The following is a 20,413-nucleotide window of genomic DNA, read 5'->3' on the forward strand; positions in this document are numbered from 1 at the left end:
AACTATGCTCTGAGCAAATGTTGAAGACTGTAAGGCTCTATAACCTAGTTTCATAGAGAAAGGACTTACTTTGGAGTCAAGAGATAAGACCTAGGGTCACATCCTGTCTCTTTCCCCTAGATTATAGAACTAGAGCTAGAAGGAAGGTTGGAAGCTTTTGGTCCAATTTGATTTTACAGAAGAGGATACTAAGGCCCAGAGAGGTTAACTCCTTGCCTAAGTCACATAATATCAGAGGCAGGTAGAATCTTAATGTTACCATTTATTGTATGTGGGATCTTAGGCAGGACACAATCCCTCTGGATCTAAATTTCTTCATCTATAAAATGGAAATTGTAGGACATGTCCATTAAGGTCCCTTCCAAATGATTTTTATGTATTGCTTCCTACATTTCTCTTGGTTATGCTACCACACTGAAACTAAGGCTCAAGGGATGGTCAATTCCCTTTTATATAAAGCTTATTAACTAGAGTAGTTATTTCATATACATTACCTCCAGGGGCCCAAATATCAGTCAGAAGACTCTAATCATCAGCATCTTGATAGCACACTGATTGCCAGAATGATACTGCCTCTAAATGTCTTCATCAACACTACTGTGCAAAATGACTACCTTTTTCTTTAGCCCTTGCTAGAATGCAGAGAAAAAGGGAAGTTTCTTCAGTGTTTAGGAGCCTGCATGTTCTGCCCCCCGCTTGCTTCCTACCCACAATCTACCTTCTTAAATCAGAGAACACCCCCCAAAAATCTATGTAGATGTGTGAAGTGTTTGAAAATGAATAATTGCATCTCTACAATAATTGATATTGTTGACTATACAAGGTAATTTCTTTGAGTTGGGTAATGAAGTGACATGTGAACTGTATCTTCTCAGGAAGTGGTTTCATTTAAATGCAAGTGTTGTTTTTTTTTCTACTGCCCTAAAATTAAGAAGCATTGACATGGGCCCCCCTCTTTTAACACGTGACTTGACTCTTTTCCGTTTTTGTTGAAAGAGTTATTAACTGTTACAAGTTGATGGCAGTTTCAAGGAGTCACTTGTGTTAAGGTAAGAAAGTTTTGGCTTTATCTTGCTCTGAAAAATCTTATCACTTGAAGACAAATAGCAAATTATGATAGCTGCAATTATATATCTTTGTATAAAGTGCTCTAACCTGTGATTATAATAGCACATTTTCTTTTGTGTGAAAAAGCATATCCTATAATATTTGTTTCTATCAAATTTCATGTAGTAATACTCATCAGTGGAGATCAGAATACCTTAAATTTTTTATGAGATAAGATCTAATTGGCTTTTAATATATATGCATGTATATGTATGTATGCACGTTCTTGTAAAAACTTGAGTCATAGCATGTTTAATTGTTTCATTCAAAATATGTATTACTCAGGCTAGATAAAGGCATGGGGGGAAATTATATTGTAGGAAAAATGACATTGAGTGAATGGCATCTAGTATATAACATACTAGCAAAGCTAGCATTAGAAACCTTAAAAATCATTAAGAAAACTTTTGCTCTTCAAATGGGGAAAAAGCCCTTCATCATATAAAGCAACAAAGAACCATTTGTTTAAAAAGATTGAAGTATGATTTTCCATTCAATAGTTGGGCTTGTATATTTTTACGATAAAGGGGGGAAATGTATAGATTTCTAGTTTATATGCAAACTTCTCAGTGAAAAATGTTACTAAGAGTAGAATCCACAATAAATAGATGAATTAAGAGGGACTAAGGGGACAAGGAGCAAATTATAGACACACTTTATATCACAAGGTTGACTTACTTAACCTTAAAAAAGCCCTTTTAAAACCTTAAAGTACAACATGTATAATCTGTAATTTGACTCTAAGTTGTGTGTTTTTTTTCTCTGATGCTCAGACCATAGATGCTAAGGGTGATTGTTAAAGTATAAGCTGCCTTGAAAAAAATGTATTTGAATGAGGCTTCTTTTTTAAAGGAAGTGTTTCAAGCGGTAAAATAATGTGTGGAAGTTGTATGTTGGCATAGTGTTAGAGGCAAGCTCAGAATTAAAACAACAACAACAAAACATGGGCCAAGCTTAAAATTATGAGTGGATCAGAATTTTCATAAAAATGATTCTATTATGGTTATTGAGATGAAATTTAATAGAGGTAAATACAGATTTCATAGAGATAAATAAAGACTTACCTGTGGGTTCAAAAAAATGGACTTCACACGTACAAGAAGGCAAGACAAAGTAGTTTGTTTGAAAATGATCAGTGGATTTTGGTGGTCTTCGTGCAACCTCAATATGAGTCCAAAGTGTGAAATGGAAGATAAAAAAGTATAATAAAACACTGGGGTAAAGAAAGAAAACTTTCAGGAATAAGTAAGTTGTGGTTCCACTGTACTCTGCCTTGATTAGCTCACAGCTAGAGTGTTATTATGTTCAGTTCTTGGTACATTTTAGGAAGGATATTTGTAAGTTGAAAAACACCAAAAGATGATGATTAGGAAGGTGTTGAATCCATGCCTAATGAAGATTATATCTAATCCTCTTTTATGTGGTCACATGGCTTGGAGGTTCCTACCAGAGATCATTCAAGCAAAGGCTTTATTAATGACTTCTTGGGTATGTTGTATCTTGTTCAGGTCCCGGTTATATGAGATAGCCAACAAATTCCTTTTTGGCTCTGAAATATGACACTCACTGAAATCATCATTATATTTGTTTGTGCAGCCATTCCTGGGGAAAGGCCCACAGAGAAACTGTTTTTGTAGACTATACAAAACATGTGCATGGCCTATATAGAACAATCATTTTCCTTTCCCTTAATCTCATATTGGTTAGTACTATATGAATACTTTCTGACATTGTTCAATTTAAGGAAAAGTCAGAAATGCTAATTCATGCACTATGGTAGAATACCATGCTATCAATACCCAAGTTAGCCAATTGTTGAATAAAATAATTGTGAAAAAATATGAATTAGGTACTGTTCTATTCTTGCCTCAAGGACATCTGTTATCCTTGAATCTGGTCTGTTATTTGGTCCACTATCACTAGGCTATCTTTGAGGGTGAACTCAGACAATGAACATTTCTTAGTGACAGTATGGAAGGAGGGGTCGCTACTAGCCCCTCATTCCCAATTTCCAGCTAATCCTATTGTTCCTCATGTTTACAAGTTGTGTAACCAATTATGCTGTTTTCTCCCTATTTGAAACTGCCTTCTGTTCTGTATGCTCCTCCTTTTGTCTCTAAAAGAAACCTGTCCCTCATTCAGTTTCTCAGCTTTTTTTTTGAGGGGCCTGAGACCCTGTTTATTTGCAAATTCTTACTTGACAATAAATTGATCATTCTCAGAATTTTTTTTTTATATAGATTAGGTTGTAATGCACTAGGCATTTCACATTGTTAGTTAGACAAGGCTTTGACAACACATTCATTTTGTATTTTGGTATTATCTCTCAACTTAATTATACTTCTGCCTTTTGAAAAACAATCCAATTGTATCTTAACTATTTCATTTTCATAACTACAAGGATCAAAGGGAATACAAGTCTAAAAAAGGTATAATCCCAATAATTACATTTGTTTTGCTTTGTGTTCTTTTTTTGTTTTTGTTTTTCATGGTATAATAAAATAGAGAGGTAGTAGAAAAAGTAGTAGATAAAGAGCTGACCTGAGAGTTAGAAAGACCTGCCTCTGACACCTCTTGGCCATGTGATCTCGGATAACTCACTTTAGTATCCCAGGTAATGCTCCAAGAGTTTAAGTGTAGAATAGGTGCTGATTTTCATTGACAGAAGGAGTTTCCTCCCTGATGGTGCAGTTCCTTTAGCACTGAAACTACAAATACAATTTAAATAAATGATACAAAATGAAATGAATAAATGTCCACACAAACATTTTTATCAATAATTTTCTGGGCATGTCTTGGACATTAAGGGTATAAATTGAGCAGAGGTTTTTGAGGTATGTGACCTTATGCCTCCCCTAGTGATCATTCAGTGCCTCATGGTGCTGTGTACATGATCCTGCATAGCCAGTACAATGAAGTACAAACTGAGAGTTCTACCAAATTAGAAGACTTCTAATACATAATCAACAATGGCCTTTCATACAAAAGGCTAGCCTAGATAAGTTTGGACAGAGTCAGCATTAGAAACCTAACCATCAGGTGATGATTTTTAGACAGCCATAGAAGCACAATAAGGAGGCAGCATATATAGTAGAAGAACCCTGAATTTGCATTTGGACAACAGGTTCAAATCCTATCCTTGGTTCTTACTAGCTGGGTGACCTTGGGCAAGTGACTTAACTTCCCTGGACCTGACTTTTCTCATCTGTAAAATGAGGGAGTTAGACTCCATGGCCTCTTACATCCCTTCTGTTGTTAGAGCTATAATCCGCTGACATAGAGAAGTTTCAATTTTATGTCAGTGGATGGAATATCCAAGAGTATGATAGCATGTATCACTTCAAATTATTATATGATTTTTTAATATTGGACTTTTATAGAGATGGGGGATGATGTTACTTAGGGAAAGCTACTTTTAAAATGAACACAAATGATTTTGTGTTGAATGCATTAGATTGAAAATATATAAAATAATGTGATTGAATTGAGGACAACCAGTAGAAATTTAAGGCTGCCTTAATTTTTTCAGTATAATTATGTTAAATTGGGCTGGGTTTCCAGGATAGTATATTGATTTTACTTAGATTATAGGAGGGGAAAAGCGTAGGGTACAGTCGGCAGGAATCTCAGAGGCCATTTATTGTAATGCTTTATTTTACAGATGAGGAAAGTGAGGCCCATTGAAGTTAAATGATGTGTCCAAGGTCATACAGTTGCATCAGAGGTGCAATTTTAAAATAGGTCGTTTGACTCAAGAGCTGGTTCTCTGTAGACTCAAATAAGTTAACACATGGAAAGCACTTTACTAACCTTTAAGTGTGTAGCTATTATTCTTATTACTATCATTCCTGATATCCCAATGTTGTTGTTATTATTGATGTTGAATTGTTTCCAGTTACATCCAATTCTTCCTGACCCCTTTTTGGAGTTTTCTTGGCAACGATGCTGGAGTGGTTTGTCATATCCTCCTCCTCTCACTTTGCAAAGAAACTGAGGAAAGTGGGGTTAAGTGACTTGTCCAGGGTTACATAACTCATAAGTATCTGAGGCTGGATTTGAACTCAAATTTTCCTGACTCCAGGCCTGGCCCTCTATCCACTGCTTGACTTAGCTGCCTGTTCTCATTAGAATGAATTATTGGGATATCAGGACTAATAAGAAAATGAAGATAAGTGGACAAAAACTTTGATGAATACAACTAAGAGCCATATACAAATGTAATTACAGAATCTCATATTTAGAATGGACCTTCCAGGCCATTTAGTAAACTTTCCAACCAAAACCCTGACAAAAGGTTGTCTAATTCTTCTTAAACATGTAGAGGCAGCTAGGTGGATAGTGCTGGACTTGGAGCCAGGAAAACTGGAGTTCTCATTTGGCCTCAGACATTTGCTGTGTGACCCTGGGCAAATCATTTAGTCTGTTTGCCTCAGTTTCCTCAACTATAACATGGGGATAATAATAATACCTACCACTCAGTGTTGTTGTGAGGGTAAAATAAGATATTTGTAAAAAAGAACTTTGCACAGAGCCTAACACATAGTAGGCACTTAAGAAATGCTTATTTCCTTCCTTCCAGTGACAGGAAACTGATGTTGTATGAGCCAACCCATTCCATTTTAGGACAAGTCTAACAGTTAGAATGATCTTGGACCAAAATTGGCTTTTATCTAATTTTCACCACTTGGTCCTACTTCTTCCTTCTTAAGCCAAGCAGATTAAGCACATGATATTTGATGAATGTTATCATGGCCTCCTCCCACATCTTTCTGCCCATCAGTACCAACCAAAGCTTTGTCTTCTCCAGATGAAAAAATTCAGTTACTTTAACTATTCCTCATTTGACATAGTTTTGCGTTCTCTCACCAACCTAGCCATACTCTTTTAGATAAAAAAGAGTTTTTCAGTATTCCTTCTAAAATGTGATGCCCAGAGCTGAACAAAATATTCCAGATGTAGTCTGACCAGCATATAATGTATATTAAAAGATTGCATTAGATTTTTCCGCAACTATGTCACATTCATTTTGATTCATATTAGCCTGAGGCCAACTAAAACCCTTAAAATATTCAGATAAACTGCTGTCAAGCCTTATTTCCTCTACCTTCTATTTGTGCAGTGAAGTATTTTAACCTAAGTGTAGGGTGATACATTTGTACCTTTTACATTTCATCTTTCTACCTTTGGTCCATTGTTACAGTGGTTTTCAATCTTCTTTGGATTCTGATTCTTCCATCCTCACTTTTGCTTATCTATTCTTCTTTTATATTATCTGAAAATTTGCTGAGCCTATCTCTATGCCTTCATCCAAGTCTGCTCAAAATACCAAGTATTATAGGGCCAAGGATATCAGATTTTTAAAAGACCACTTGAATAAAAAGAAGTTGGGGAAGTTAAATATGTCACCTGGCTAATACCTTGCAGAATTTATCCATAATAAATATGTTTCCAGTGTGAGAAACAGTGTGGGGTAGTTAAAAAATGTAGTGGATTCAGTCAGGTGACCTGAATTCTAGTCCTAACATTCCTGTGAACTACCCGCTTAAATGTCTCTGTGCCTCATTTTCTTCACCTGTAAACTGAGGGCATTATATCTCTAAGGTTCTTTCAAGCTCTGAAATTCTATGATTTTGGGTCATATATTGATGGAAAAATACGTATGGCTACTAAATCTTATTGTTGAATTCAGGTCAAGTTCTAAGCCGAAATCTGAGATGGGAGTATTTTTTTTTTGTTCTGCTTTGTTTTGCTTATTTCTCTAGGAAACTTCCTATTTCTGTGCACCATCATTAGGTGTAGAGTAGACCTTCCGGCTTAGAGCTCCAGAATATATACTGCACACCTAGTTAAGTATGTCAGTACCAAGTACTTCCCATCTTTCCCCCACCTTTTAGGAACTTACTTATATATTTTATTAACTTAGACTCTATGCCTTTCTGTACATTCTAGGTAACAACTTTATATTCTATGAAATCAATCCATGCTTATGTGCTAATGGCAGGGAGCTTAAAGAAAAATTTCCTTTTCCCTCAGTGCACTCCTTCCTCAGCCCCCACACCCCCAAAACAAAAAACCCAATAGCGTTTTTTTTCCCCTGAGGTAGCATTTTAATAATAGCTTTCTGAAGATAATACCTTTGTTGTCTAATAAAAAGAAGTGATAATAATAGTAAGGATCCCTGGAAAATCAGGAAGGGAGACCAATGTCATGGCAGGTCAGGAGGGGTAGATATTTTGGGACAATTTTGTCTGTGTGGTGCCCCTCAGATTCTAAGGTACCTACAAATGTAACCAGGAAGTTCAATGAATCAATGCTGAGCATGGAGTCAGGAATACCTTTGTTCAAATTTGGCCTCAGTTATTTACTAGCTGTGTGACCCTGGGCAAGTCACTTAACCCTGTTTGCCTCAGTTTCCTCATCTGTAAAACAAGCTAGAGAAGGAAATGGAAAACTGCTTTAGTGTCTTTGCAAAGAAAATCCCAAATGGAGTCACAAAGAGTCATACACTACTGAAATGACTGAACAATGACCACAAATATGACCCTGGGCACTTAACCTCTGTTTGTCTCAGTTTCCTCAGCTGTAAAATAAGGACAATAACAGCACCTACCTCCCATGGTTGTTGTGAGTATCAAATTAGATAATATTTGTAAAGTACTTAGCAGACCTTAATGTACTATGTAAATGCTAGCTTGCTACTTCTACTACTGCCACTACCAATGACAAGAACTACTACAGTGACCCCAATCCTTACCACAACTACAACTACTACTGCAACTACAATTAGTATAATTACTGCTGCTGCTACTTCCACTTCTACTGCTGTTGCTGCTGCTGTTGCTGCTGCTGCTACTGCTGCTACTACTGATACTACTACTACTACTACTACTATTACTACTACTATTACCACTGCTTTTCAGGTACTATGCTAAGTACTAGGGGATACAAAAAAAAAGGCAAAAGAAAGTCTCTGCCCTCAAGGAGCTTCTAATCTAATGGGGGGCAATATGCAAACAAATATATACAAAACAAGCTGTAGATAGGATAAATAGGAAATAATTATAAGAGTGAAAATCCTGGAATAGTGAGGTTAGCTAAGGCTTCTTGTTTAAGGTGGGATTTTAGCTGAGACTTAAGGGAAACCAGGGAGTGAAGGAGGGAGAGCAATCCAGGTATAAGGGACAGCTGGAGAAAATTCACAGAGCTGAATCTTGTTTGTGTAATAGCCAGGAGTCCAGTATTACTAGACTGAAGAATAGATATGTATGAAGGGATGCAGGTGTAAGAAGACTGGAAAGATAGGAAGGGGTAGGTTATAAAGAGCTCTGAATGCCAAATAGAGCATTTTTTTCCCCCTGGAAACAATAGGAAGCCACTGGAATTTATTAGGAAAGGTAGGGGGGGAAATGTGATCAGACTTGTGTTTCAGGAAAATCACTTTAGTGTTTTCATGTGGATTGGAATGGGGAGAGATTTGAGGCAGGCAGACCCACCAGCCAGCTAGTAAAATAATCCAGGAGTGAGGTAATGAGGGCTTGCCCTAGGGTGGTGGTAGTGTTAGGGGAGAAAAAGAGGTCCAAGTATGAGAGTTGCTGAAAAAGGTGAAATCAATAGGCCTTGGAAGCAGCTTGGACATGAGGAGTAAGAGATAGTGAGGAATCCAGGATGACTCTTAGGTCATAAGTTCAAGGGACTGGGAGGATGATTTTGCTTTCTGTAATAATAGGGAGGAGAGGACGGTTTGGGGGAAAGATAATGAGTTCTGTTTAGTATGTGTTGAGTTTAAGATGTCTACTTGACATCCAGTTGGAGATGTCTGAAACACAGTTGGAGATGTGAGATTGGAGGTCAGCAGAGAAACTGAGGCAGGAAAGATAGATTTGAGAATCATCAGTATAGAGATGATAATTAAATCTGTGGGAGTTGATGGGATCACCAAGTGAAACAGTATAGAGGGAGGAGTGGGACAAAACCCTGAAGGACATCTCTGCTTAGAATGTGTGATCTGGAGGTAGATCCAACAAAGGAGACAGAGAAGGAGCAGACAGATAGGTAGGAGAAAAAAACAAGAGAGAGTGGTGTCCTGAAAACCTAGAAAGAAGAGAGTATCAAGGAGGAAAGCATGATCAATAGCATTGAAGGATGCAAGGAGAAAGAGAATTGAGGCCATTGGATTTGGCAACTAACAGATCACTGGTAACTTTGGAGAAAGCAATTTTGGTGGAATGATGAAGTCAGAAGCCAGATTTTAAGGGGTTAAGAAGAACAGAGGAAAGAAAACAGAAGCACATATTATAGATAATCTTTTGAAGGAGTTTAGCTATAAAGAGCAGAAAAGATATAAGAAGATGATTAGCAGAGGGGAAGGATGAAATGAGGGTTTTTTTGAGGATGGGGAGATATGAGCATGTTTGTAGGAAGCAGGAAAATGACCAGTAGAGAGGGAGAGATTGAAGATAAGTGAAAGAGTGGGGATAACAGAGGGCAATCTGTTGGAGGAGATGGGATGGAATGGGATCTCTTGAAAAAGTAAGTTTTCTCCTTAGTAAGGAGTAAGACTACTTCATCATATGAGACAAGAGTGAAAGAAAAAAATGGCAGAAGGCATATGAGTGATGACTACTACTACTATTACAACTCTTCCTCCTCCTTCTCTTCTTCCTCTTCCTCATTAACCTTTTTGTCCTACTCCTCTGTTTGGTTGCATTTGCTCTCCTCACATGAGCTTTTTGAGTGTTCTTTGACCTGATGACTCCACAGGAGACATCTTAGCAGAGCTATCATAAACATTCTTGAGGGAGAATATTTCACATAACTCTACCTCCTGCCTTCAACACTCCAGCTAAACCTGCCTAATTCTTTTCTGGGAACATCACATTTTACCTCCTGTCTTTACACTTTTGCACAGTCTGTGTTCCATATCTAGAATGTATTCCCTCCTTACCACCTTCGTATTCTCAGCTTGTGTTAAGGTTCAGTTCAGGGACTACCTTCTACTGTGACTCTTTCTTGACCAGCATAGTTAGTACTCTCTTCTTTTTTCACCTCATTTTGTATTTACTTATCTTTTTACCTGCTCTTTATCCCCAAGAGAAAATAAGCTCCTTGAGGGCAGGGAACTTTTCTTCTCTTCTGTCTTTTCTGTCTTCAGCTGCCTCAACATAGTGGATTCTTACTGTTTGTTAGATTGAACTGATTGTTCTACCAGCTCTTTATAAGACTATTTCCCTTCTGTTTCTCTTTCCCACCTTCCCAGCACCATTCTCTTGCACTCATTCCCTCTTTAAGTGGGTATTCACAGAGGCACCTCATAATCCACATTGTCTTTTTTCTATGGAGAGGGATTAATTACTTGGTATTCACTTTATTCCTTTACTTTGTACCTTTCCCTAAATGCCACAAGAATGAATTACATTGTTGCAGGCTTCCAGAGAGAATATGAATATTCTTTATAGCAACGTTTGTAAACATAGTGTGTGTGTGTGTATATATATATATTTATATATATATATATAATGTTATTACTGTCTTGTCTGCTTATCACAGGCATTTCTGGATAAAACCCTAACTTAACATGAACCTTAACAAGAAAAAAAAAACTATGTCAAACCAACTAACACAATAAATATATATGATGGTGCATACACTTCTGTACCCTTCTTTCTACCAGAAGAAAGCCATTATTTCTTTAATTCTTCAAAGACAATAGTGGTCATTGCAATTGCTTGGCATTTGTGTTCCTTTTATAATTCTTTTTGTTTACAATTATTGGGATCATTATACATTTTGTTCTCAGGGTTCCGTTTCCTTCATTCTATATCAGTTCACGAGAGGCTTCCAGTGCTTCACTCATTTCCTCATATTCACCATTTTTATGATGCAATAAGATTCTATTACATTAATCTACCACAATGATGGGCACATTCTTTGCTTCCGGTTCTTTTCAACCACAATGATATTTTGGGATCTATTGAACCTTTCTTTTTGTTTTTGACCTTTTCTGCCTTTTAAGTAGTGGAATCTCTGTAACAAAGAGTATAAATAGAATAGTGGTGTTCCTTACAAAATGAAGAATAATTTTTCAGGTTGTTTGGATCAATTTGTAGCTCTACAAATAGCATATTAGTGTGCCTTTCTTCCTGTAAGTCCTCCAAGGTTGAACATTTCCATCTTTTGCCATCTTTGACAAGTATGATATGAAACCTCAAAAGTGTTTTAATCTGCATCTTTTATTATTAGTGATTAAAGAAGACTTTCATAAACTTGTTGGTAGTTTGAAATTCTTCTTGAAGCTATTTATATCTTTAGATCCTTGCATTAAATGGGCGAAATAGCTCTTACTTGTGACTGAATTATTTTCCCCCTTGAGACAGAATTATTTAAGATTTTTATCTCTTAGTTTCTTGGTTTGAGTATTTTTTTGTAGATACTTATTAATTTCCTTTAAACTCTCCATTTTATTGGAATATAATTCTGTAGTCATTTCTGATGTTTCTTATGATTTTTTTTCTCTTTTATGAATTCATCTGCTCATTTTTCATTTTTGGTGATTTGATTTTCATCTTCCTTTTTCTTGATCAGATTAATTAATGGCTAATCAGTGTTATTAATCATTGTTAATCAAAAATTCTACAGTCTTTTTATTTCTAAGTTTTTCTATTTTCCCTTAGTTATTATTTCTCCTTTTGTACTTATTTTAGGGTAATTTTTTTTTCTATTTTTTAAGTTATATGGTCAGTTCATTGATCCTTTCTCTTTTTATTTTGTCATTATACGGTTTGTACCTTTTAAGTCTGTGCCTGTTGTACATATTACTTTTCTTACTATTTTTATTGCATTATATTTTGCAAGGGCCTCGGCATGCAATAGTGTATAGACAAATGACTTCATATCCAGGAAGACCTGAGCTCAAGATCCTCTTCTGACCAGAATTGTTTGTGTTATTATGGACAAAATACTTAACCTCTCAACGCTTTAGGCAACTCTCTAATACTATAAACTTCAGAGGAGCCAACTTGTATTGGTAGGGAGATGTTCCTCACTTGGGTCTTCCCTAAACCAATGCCATTACAAGTCTAATCCTTTTCAGATCTATGGTTTGTAAAGGATGCATTTGTTATTCTGCTTTTTAATATTTATGATTGATATTCATATAATCAATTCTTCTAAAAATATTGTGTGATATTGAATAACATGAGAATTCTTTTAAAATATTCAGAATTTGCCATAGGTCAGTCAAATCTAATTTTCTAATAATTGTTTACCTCAATATTTTTCCTCATTTGTGTTTTTGTTGACTAATCAAACTCTGAGAGAATATCAAAGTCTCCTAAATAATGGTGTTATTATCTGTAACTTTTAAAAAATTCACCTAGCTTTTCTTTTTTGAAGTTGCTATGCAATTTATGCAAATATGTTTAATATTGTTATATTTTCATTGTCTGTGATGGCTTTAAGCATAATGTGCTTTCCCTATCTGTATCAATTTTAATTATTGCCTTATCTCAGATAATAATTGCAACTCTTTTATTTAAATTCTATGAATTAAGACAGATTTTGTCTTATCTCCTTTTTTTGAATCCCCTAATTTTTTAACCTATTTGTTTCTGTTGAGTCATTTTGGTCACTCTGACTCTTTGTGACCCCATTTTTTTCTTTTTTTCTTTTGGCAAAGATACCAGGGTGGTTTGCAATTTCTTTCTCTAGCTCATTTTACAAATGAGGAACTGAGGCAACCAGGATTAAGTGATTTGCCCAGGGTCACACAGCTAGTAAGTATCTGAGACTAGATTTGAACTTATGAAGATGAATCTTCCTGATTCCAAGAGCAGTGCTCTATCCACTGCACTAACTAGCTTCCCCTTTTAATCTATACATGTCTGTATTTTAAATGTTTCTTATGCATAATAATTTATTAGCTTTTTATTAATTTTCTTTCTTTATAATGGGAAAGGGAATGTATTCACATTTAGAGTTATGATTCTATACTTGTTTTCTAGAGTTCTAGTGTGTTCTAATCATTTAAAAAAGATATTTCCATTGAATTTTAAAATGACTATTTTATGTTCTAATTTTGTTGTTCTCTTTGCCAGAGCTTCTACTATTATGGAAAGCATCTTTCTTTTCTGTCCCAAATTTTCTCCTCTCTTGTTAGGATTATTACTCCGTTCTTAAGATTTCTAACATTTGTATCTCTTATTTTTTTCTCTCTTACTTGATTGCTCTCGTTACTGCATTGCTTTTCCAGTCCTTTAGACATTCTTGAAATTGTTTCATTGTAATTTCAGGAGGTCTCATAGAATTTGTTGCAACATCTTCAATTTCCTTAGGGAATTTTGACTTGGTGTCCTTTGTCGTGAAGTGCTTGTCCAATGAGACAGCTTATGTTTGGCCATTTCTCCTGCTCAGCCTTCCTGTCTTTATTGATTACTCTGCTAATTTCTCCATGGTGTCCTTGCCACAAACATGCTTTTTGTTGCCAATGCTTTCTTTTCTTTCTGTATGCTCTGGTGCCCCTTCTTCCCTCCCCTGATGCCTGTCTTTTTTTTCCTCTCAAACTAAAGAGGTAGGCTGAGATATGTCACCTTCAAGAGGATAATGTTGGCTAGTTGGAATGCTGCTATGAGAAGATTCTGAGAGTCTGCTACAGTAGAGACTATTTTCTTTACTTATTCCTGCTTTTCTGGGTTCTACCTTTCTCTCTGAGATTGACTTGGACATGAGTCAGGGCAAGATGGAGGGTACATAAGTTGATAGATAAGGATGGACAAAGTCTCCTGAGATATTGCTAGGACTTGAAAAGGTATTTACCATTGCATTTCTTTGACTTTACTCTTATTCCTTCTGCTAGTTGACTATATCCTCCTGAAGTATAATAAATACTTGAAACCAATGATACAAATTTGGACCACCCCCTTCCTCTTCATTTTTGTCACCAGAGTTCCACTCCCATACACAACCACTTCCTTTCCTTATTTTTGTTTGTTTTAAAATATCTTATTTTTTCCAATTACATGTAAAACAATTTTTAATATTTGCTTTTTAAAATGTTGACTTCCAAATTCTCTTGATACAGGTTACATATATGCAGTCATTCAAAAATATTTCCATATTAGGCACCCTTTCTTCATTCTTGAGCCTTGAAGTTAGTCTGATTAATAAACCTCAATCTCCCCTTAGAGAGGGATCGTCTCTTGGATGCTGCCAAGGGGTTAATTCTTAAAACCAGAGCCAAAAATAAGGTTGTGGTCCTGCCATGGCATATGCTGGTGAAAGATATTGGGAAAGGTGGGCAAGGGAGAGGCAGCAGCACCATAGCTGCAGGCTGTGGAAATGGCCTTGAATTGTTTTTATCTCTAAGAATTACATTTGTGCTGGATTCTTTCAATTTTCCCTTTCCTGCATTAGAGTAAGTTTTGTTTTTTGCTACATTTTGGAGGCCTTTACTTTTTTATTTGAGGAGGGAAAGAGTGTGTGAGGAGAGTTGTACTCCAGTTTACTTATTTTACCTCCTTCTCAGGATTTTCTCCAAGTGTTTCTCAAGCCATTAACATTCGGTTTTTATTTCCAGTTTAGTGCTGCAAAGAGTAGAAGAATGTAGAGGTTACAGGAATCCAATCCCCATCAGAATCCACTTTCTTATACTCCTTACCCTCTTCCTTTGACAACAGTAAGATATATTCATGATCTTCTTCAATTTCAGCTGCATAAGTATATATTTCAGGAAGGAGAATCAATATCCATGACCTTTTTCTAAGCCTGCAGATGTAAATACAAAATCAATCAATCAATCAATTAACTAATACATGCTTGTTAAAGTTAAAAAGATAGCTCCTTTAACAAACATTTAATAAGGGTCTGATGCTAGGTATTCTGGGAAATAGAAAAATAAGGCCTCATTCCCATCTTTAAGGAGCTCACAGATGAAAAATGGAGGGAGACGGGTTCACAAAGAAGTGGATGTAATTCAAAAAAGATCAGAGGAAGAAAAGGTGATTTCTAATTTTCCCAGTATAATAACAATCTCTTTGAAGGCAGGGGCTATTCCTTGTACTTATGATGGTGACTTGAACATCATAAACATTAGATAAATGCTATTGAATTCAATTGAATTATGACAGGGAAAACAGATATAATACCCACTCAGGTTATCAACAGAGACAAGTGTTTCTTTATCAAAATAAAATTTTATTGGTATCGTTTTTTTCCATTGCCTAAATTTTCCAAGTTATGCCTTTACTTCCCCCACCTAGAAAGCCATCCTTTACTATGTTCAGTATCCCATACTCATAATCCCCTGCCTCTGCAAAGCCCATGGAAGTGTCCTCTCATACTTCTTTTTTGTGTTTTTTTTTTTATTGGCCAGTCAATGGGATTAAGTGACTTGCCCCGGGTCACACAGCTAGTAAGTGTTATTTGTCAGGGCCTCCTGAATCCAGGGCTGGTGCTGTATCCACTGTGCCACCCAGCTGCCCCTATACTTCTTTTTTGGGGGGCTGAGCTTGATCATTAAAGTTTTGTAGCATTCAGTTGTGATTCACTTTTGTTGCTCTTTCCATTTATTTTATTGTAGTGATTTTGCATGTAGTTTTTCTAGTTCTAATTACTTCACTTTCTATTAGTTCACATCAATCTCAAGCTAATCTGTTTACTTCTTAATTACTTCGTATAACACAGTAAAATTCCATAATATTCAGGTACTGCATTTTGTTTAACTGTTCCCCAGGCGAAGGGCACCCTATTTCATTTCTAGTTCTTTTTGACTACAAAAAGTTCTACTATACAAATTTTTGGCTTCTGTGGGCTGGAGCCTTTCTTTTTCTCATTGATCTCTTTGTAATACATGCCTAGCAGCAGAATCTGTGGGTCAAAGAATATGGACCTTTTGGTCAACCATTTCACAAAATTCCAAATCACTTTCCAGAATAGTTGGAACAATTCACAGATCCACCAACAATGCTTTAGTTCAGAGGTGGGAAACCTGTGGTCTCTCGGCCACATGTTGACCTTCTGGATCCTTGGATCCTCTAGATCCATTGCAGAACAAATCCTTTTTACTAAGAGGGTTTGTTCTGTGAAGTTTGGATTCACTTAAAGGGCTGCACTTTGAAGACCTAGAGGGCCACACATGGCCTCTAGGCAGCAGGTTCCCCACCTCCTCCTTAGTTTATCTTTTCATCACCTTTCCAACATTCATTTTTCCTGTAAGAATAAGTTTATCCAAGCAGGTTCTATTATTTGGCATAAAATATATATTTTTTTCCATACTTCGTTCAATTACCTATCTTCTTTGCACCAAGGTGGGACAGAAAACGTTTGGGGCCTAATATGGAAAATTTCTCAGAGTTAGACCATGTGAAAAGTGAGCTCTAGGGGTGCAAAATGATGGTATTATAGAGCCTGTTGAAACTGTCTAGACTAGTCTAGACACCAAGGGGGGAAAAAGTATCACAGTGCTACAGAGAAGAGAGTACCTAGTGTTGGAGATCTTTAGGTCAGTGTCTGTTAGGGAGTTATCACTGCTAGCCGTGCACATCCCCTTTTGATGCTCCCCACCCACTTTTCAAAATAAACTTTACTTTTGTTGAGATTTCAGAGAACACAGAAACTTCCCTTTCAGGTATACTGTTTAATATACAGTATTACTTGTCTGCTTATCACAGTTCCTCAGTACTGGTATCAATAGATGGGGTGGGAGGGACACCAATATATAGAGCTCAGTTCAACTCTGGTCACACTCATATTTGCAAAAGTCTCCACATACTGCTGGTTCCGCAGAACCCACCTGTAACACATAATCACCCTCTCTAATTCCATTTAAGCTCCTGCCACTCCCTTACTATGCCAATCATTTTTTCTACTGACTCCTGCTCTCTCTCACAGAGGCTCATTCCTCCTACTCTATGTACTCTTCTGTCTCTTTCCTCTTATGAACACATTCTGACCCTTTCCCCTGAATCCCAGTATACATTGTCCTATTAGCAGTTCACCCACCCAGTGTGGAGGGTATATTCTGACAGTTCTTAAATAGGCTCAGAGAATAGCTTGTTTTTGAAAGCCACTAAATGTCCCTGAAGCATCTGGTACAGATCCACCTCTGTCCTAGGCATTATTTGTCTTGACCAAGTCTTGAGCCCTAGGTGATGATTTAGCTGCATGCTGTTAACAAATTTAAACACATGCACAGCCCTTAGTCATGGAGACCAGGAACTGGCATGGACTAAATGCCTTTTTGAGGGCATTTTATATAAGCTGGCATCATGAAGGAAGGGTAGCTTTTTAGCTTTAACAAACTATTCTTATGCAGCCTATTGTTGTGATTGACCTGGACATATCATTATAGCTTGAGACATCCCCCTAAACAGCTGTTACACCTGTATGTTTTTGCTGAGTCTTTGGACTTCAGTAAAAGTGTTCGTTAAAAAATTTCCTGTCTCTTTGAATCAATTTCTCTTGATTGTGAACATGTACTTGGGAACAGCATGTGTCTGTCCTCAGATAACCTCCTTTGCTGATATCCTTAACACCTTATAGTGCCCAATAGGCTGGGTGCTTCACCATGGAGTACTCTTAGGGGATACTTTTTCATTTAGAGATATAAACAAGATGAAAGTTACTAGATTGTAAACTCCTTGAAGTCAGGCCCTATGTCTTATCTAAACTTTTATTTCATAGAGCTTAATAAGTATCTGTTATATTGACTTCAACCAATAAGCATTTCAAAATGTTCTTAAGTTAAATATATTATTTAGTAATAAATCAGGTTGTATTCCTCATTCTTCCAGTCTCTCTACAATGCCCTAGAAATCTCTTTGCCCTGGAAATTCACTTTACCCTTTGACATTACACACTGGAAGTAACCTCTACTCCCTGCAACTTCTCCCTCTAATTGGCTGGTTCTTTCCAGAACTTCCAGTTTAAGAAGCATGCCCCCAAAAGTCACCTCTCCATTTGTTTCCAGGCTACACTTCAGATTCTCCTGAACTTTCTCTATGATGACCCAGTGCTGGGCACTTTCATCTCTTCCCCTATCCACCTTTTCAATTTCCTTTTATGTGTTCCCCCATTAGAAGGTAGAGACTGTGTTTCTTTCTACTTGCATTTGAATTCGCAGCATTTAACACAGTGTCTGGTGCAAAGTAAGTGCTTAATAAATTCTTATTGACTTATTAAGCATCTGCTATGCTAAATTTTGTCTTGCCTTGTCTTCTCTTACAGGAAGATGGGTTACTCTATGCTGTAGCCATCATAGTTTATGATGTCTCCCTCAGATGTCTGATATCACATATCTGATAAATGATATCTCAAATGAATAAGTTTAGCTGGGAATATTGGATTGATGTGGAGTGGACAGTGGGTAGTGGTGCAGTTATTTAATTATGTAAGAACAGACAACTACCTGGCTAAATTTTTTAACTGTCATTCTACAGACTGCTACTTTTGATCATTCTACTTAGATAATAACCCTCCTTTAGTATATGTTAAAGACTAATAACTAATGTAAATTGAAAAACTTATAAAATTGAAAAAATTCTATAAGTACAAATATAACTATATTTATTGAATGACAAAGTCAAGGCAGATGCTCTACCCTGATAATATGCCTTCAGGATAGGAAGTAAATGGAAACAGCTAACTGTCTTTTAAAATTGTTTTTCTTGAGCATTGACTTAATTCAATTGAATTTCATTTCACAATTTATTTTTTGAGAACCAATGGTATGTTCAGCACTATGCTAGATTTGATTAGGCATACAAATGAGGATAAAACATAATTACTGTCCTACAAGAGTTTATAGTCTAGTCCAATGCCACAAGTATGTATTAAGCACTTATGTTTAAGACACTAGGAAAAAATACTTCAAATATAAAGACAAACTGAAAAATAAGTCTCTGCCTTCAAGGAGCTTACATTCATGTAAAGAGAATGACAGAAGAAAATGACCAAAGGTAGCCATAGGTCTACATCAAGGAGAAAAGAATAATAAAGAAGATGGTATAGAGATTATTGAGTAATTTTAGATATAAAATGACTTTAACCTATTCTACATTTGTTAACATGAGCTCACTGAAATATAAAAAATAGGTATATAAAACAAATAGAAAAAAAGGATAAAATGAAATTTATTTATGAATTATGGCCAGATGAGGCCAGCAGCTATGCCACATATGAAGTTCAAATCTCCCATAGTGTTTAGTACAATGCTCTGCATACAGTTAGTTCTTAATAAACATTAATCAAATTAAATCAGATAGGAATGTTTGGAAGAAAGGTTTCATGTAAATAAAATTTGAGCAAGTCCTTGAAAACAGGTTAAGCATTGTACAGAGAAGGAGTTCTTAATCTTGGGTCCATAGACCCCCAAGGGAATCAATGTATATAGATTTCTGGGGCCCGTGAACTTAGATGGGAAAAAGTAATATCTTCATTTTAAACAACTTCTAACTGAGATTTAGCATTTCCTTGATTTCAAATGGTAATTTGAAAATGGGTCCAAAGGAATCCATAACACAGAAGAGGTTAAGAACCCTTGGTGAGGAGAAAAAGAAGCTGGAAGCACCAGCTGGGAGGCAGAGGGCATCCACAGTGGCACAAAGGCAGGATTTATTTGAGGAACAAATAGGAGCTCAGTCTAGCAGAAATGAAATATGGATAGTAGAGAGCAGGGAGAGAGAATATTTGAAGTATGTTACATCTGGACTGGACAGGGCTTTCAGAGTCAGGTTGAGAAATTTGGACTTCTTCTTGCAGGCATTAGGAAGCTATTGAAAGGCTTTAGAAGAAATCAGTGACGTGATGAGAGCAGTGTTTGAAGACTATTCTGGGAGCACTATAGCTTGGAGAGAAGAATAGAAAAGAATCAAGGAAACAGAACTTGGTTGACATTAAATTTTTAGTTAGGGCGAATCAATATGCATGGACTCAAAACTTTTCCCCATGGCCATTGCAGAGGAGATGTGCCAGGCGTGTGCTGAAGCCAGCTTGACCCAGTTTGAAAGAACCAATTGCTAAATTTTCTATGTGAACATTTACATCTTGAAAATTGGCAAATAGTACAAACCAGAGTTTGATTTATTGTTTTGTTGGTTGTCTAGACTTAAGAAAGTAATGGAGAAAATATTAATAATGCACATAAAATTTAAAAGTGTTTTCTTCATATCATTTTTTTGGGAGGGAGTGGTGGTAAACATTTACTAGGACACCACTGGGTGTGCCCTATTCATCTGGTTGGTAGAAAATGTTTCCAGTTGTTAATATGTGTCATTCCAACCATGTATGTAGCCATCTGCTATAACCAGAGGAATGA

General features: G+C 36.4%; 1 protein-coding gene across 5 annotated transcripts in view; it reads left to right on the forward strand.

The window, feature by feature from the left end:
• Window positions 1-944: 944 nt before the first annotated feature.
• ARHGAP15 (Rho GTPase activating protein 15) overlaps window positions 945-20,413 on the forward strand; it is an 826,255-nt gene continuing 806,786 nt past the window's right edge. For all 5 annotated transcript variants that reach the window (XM_020984726.2, XM_020984729.2, XM_020984730.2 and 2 more), the window contains exon 1: window positions 945-1,049. The gene's annotated coding sequence lies outside the window, so the exon portion shown is untranslated. The remainder of the gene's footprint in view (window positions 1,050-20,413) is intronic.

The sequence above is a fragment of the Phascolarctos cinereus genome, unplaced genomic scaffold, assembly GCF_003287225.1.
Source record: "Phascolarctos cinereus isolate Bilbo 61053 unplaced genomic scaffold, phaCin_HiC Scaffold_726;HRSCAF=1367, whole genome shotgun sequence".
NCBI lineage: Eukaryota > Metazoa > Chordata > Mammalia > Diprotodontia > Phascolarctidae > Phascolarctos > Phascolarctos cinereus.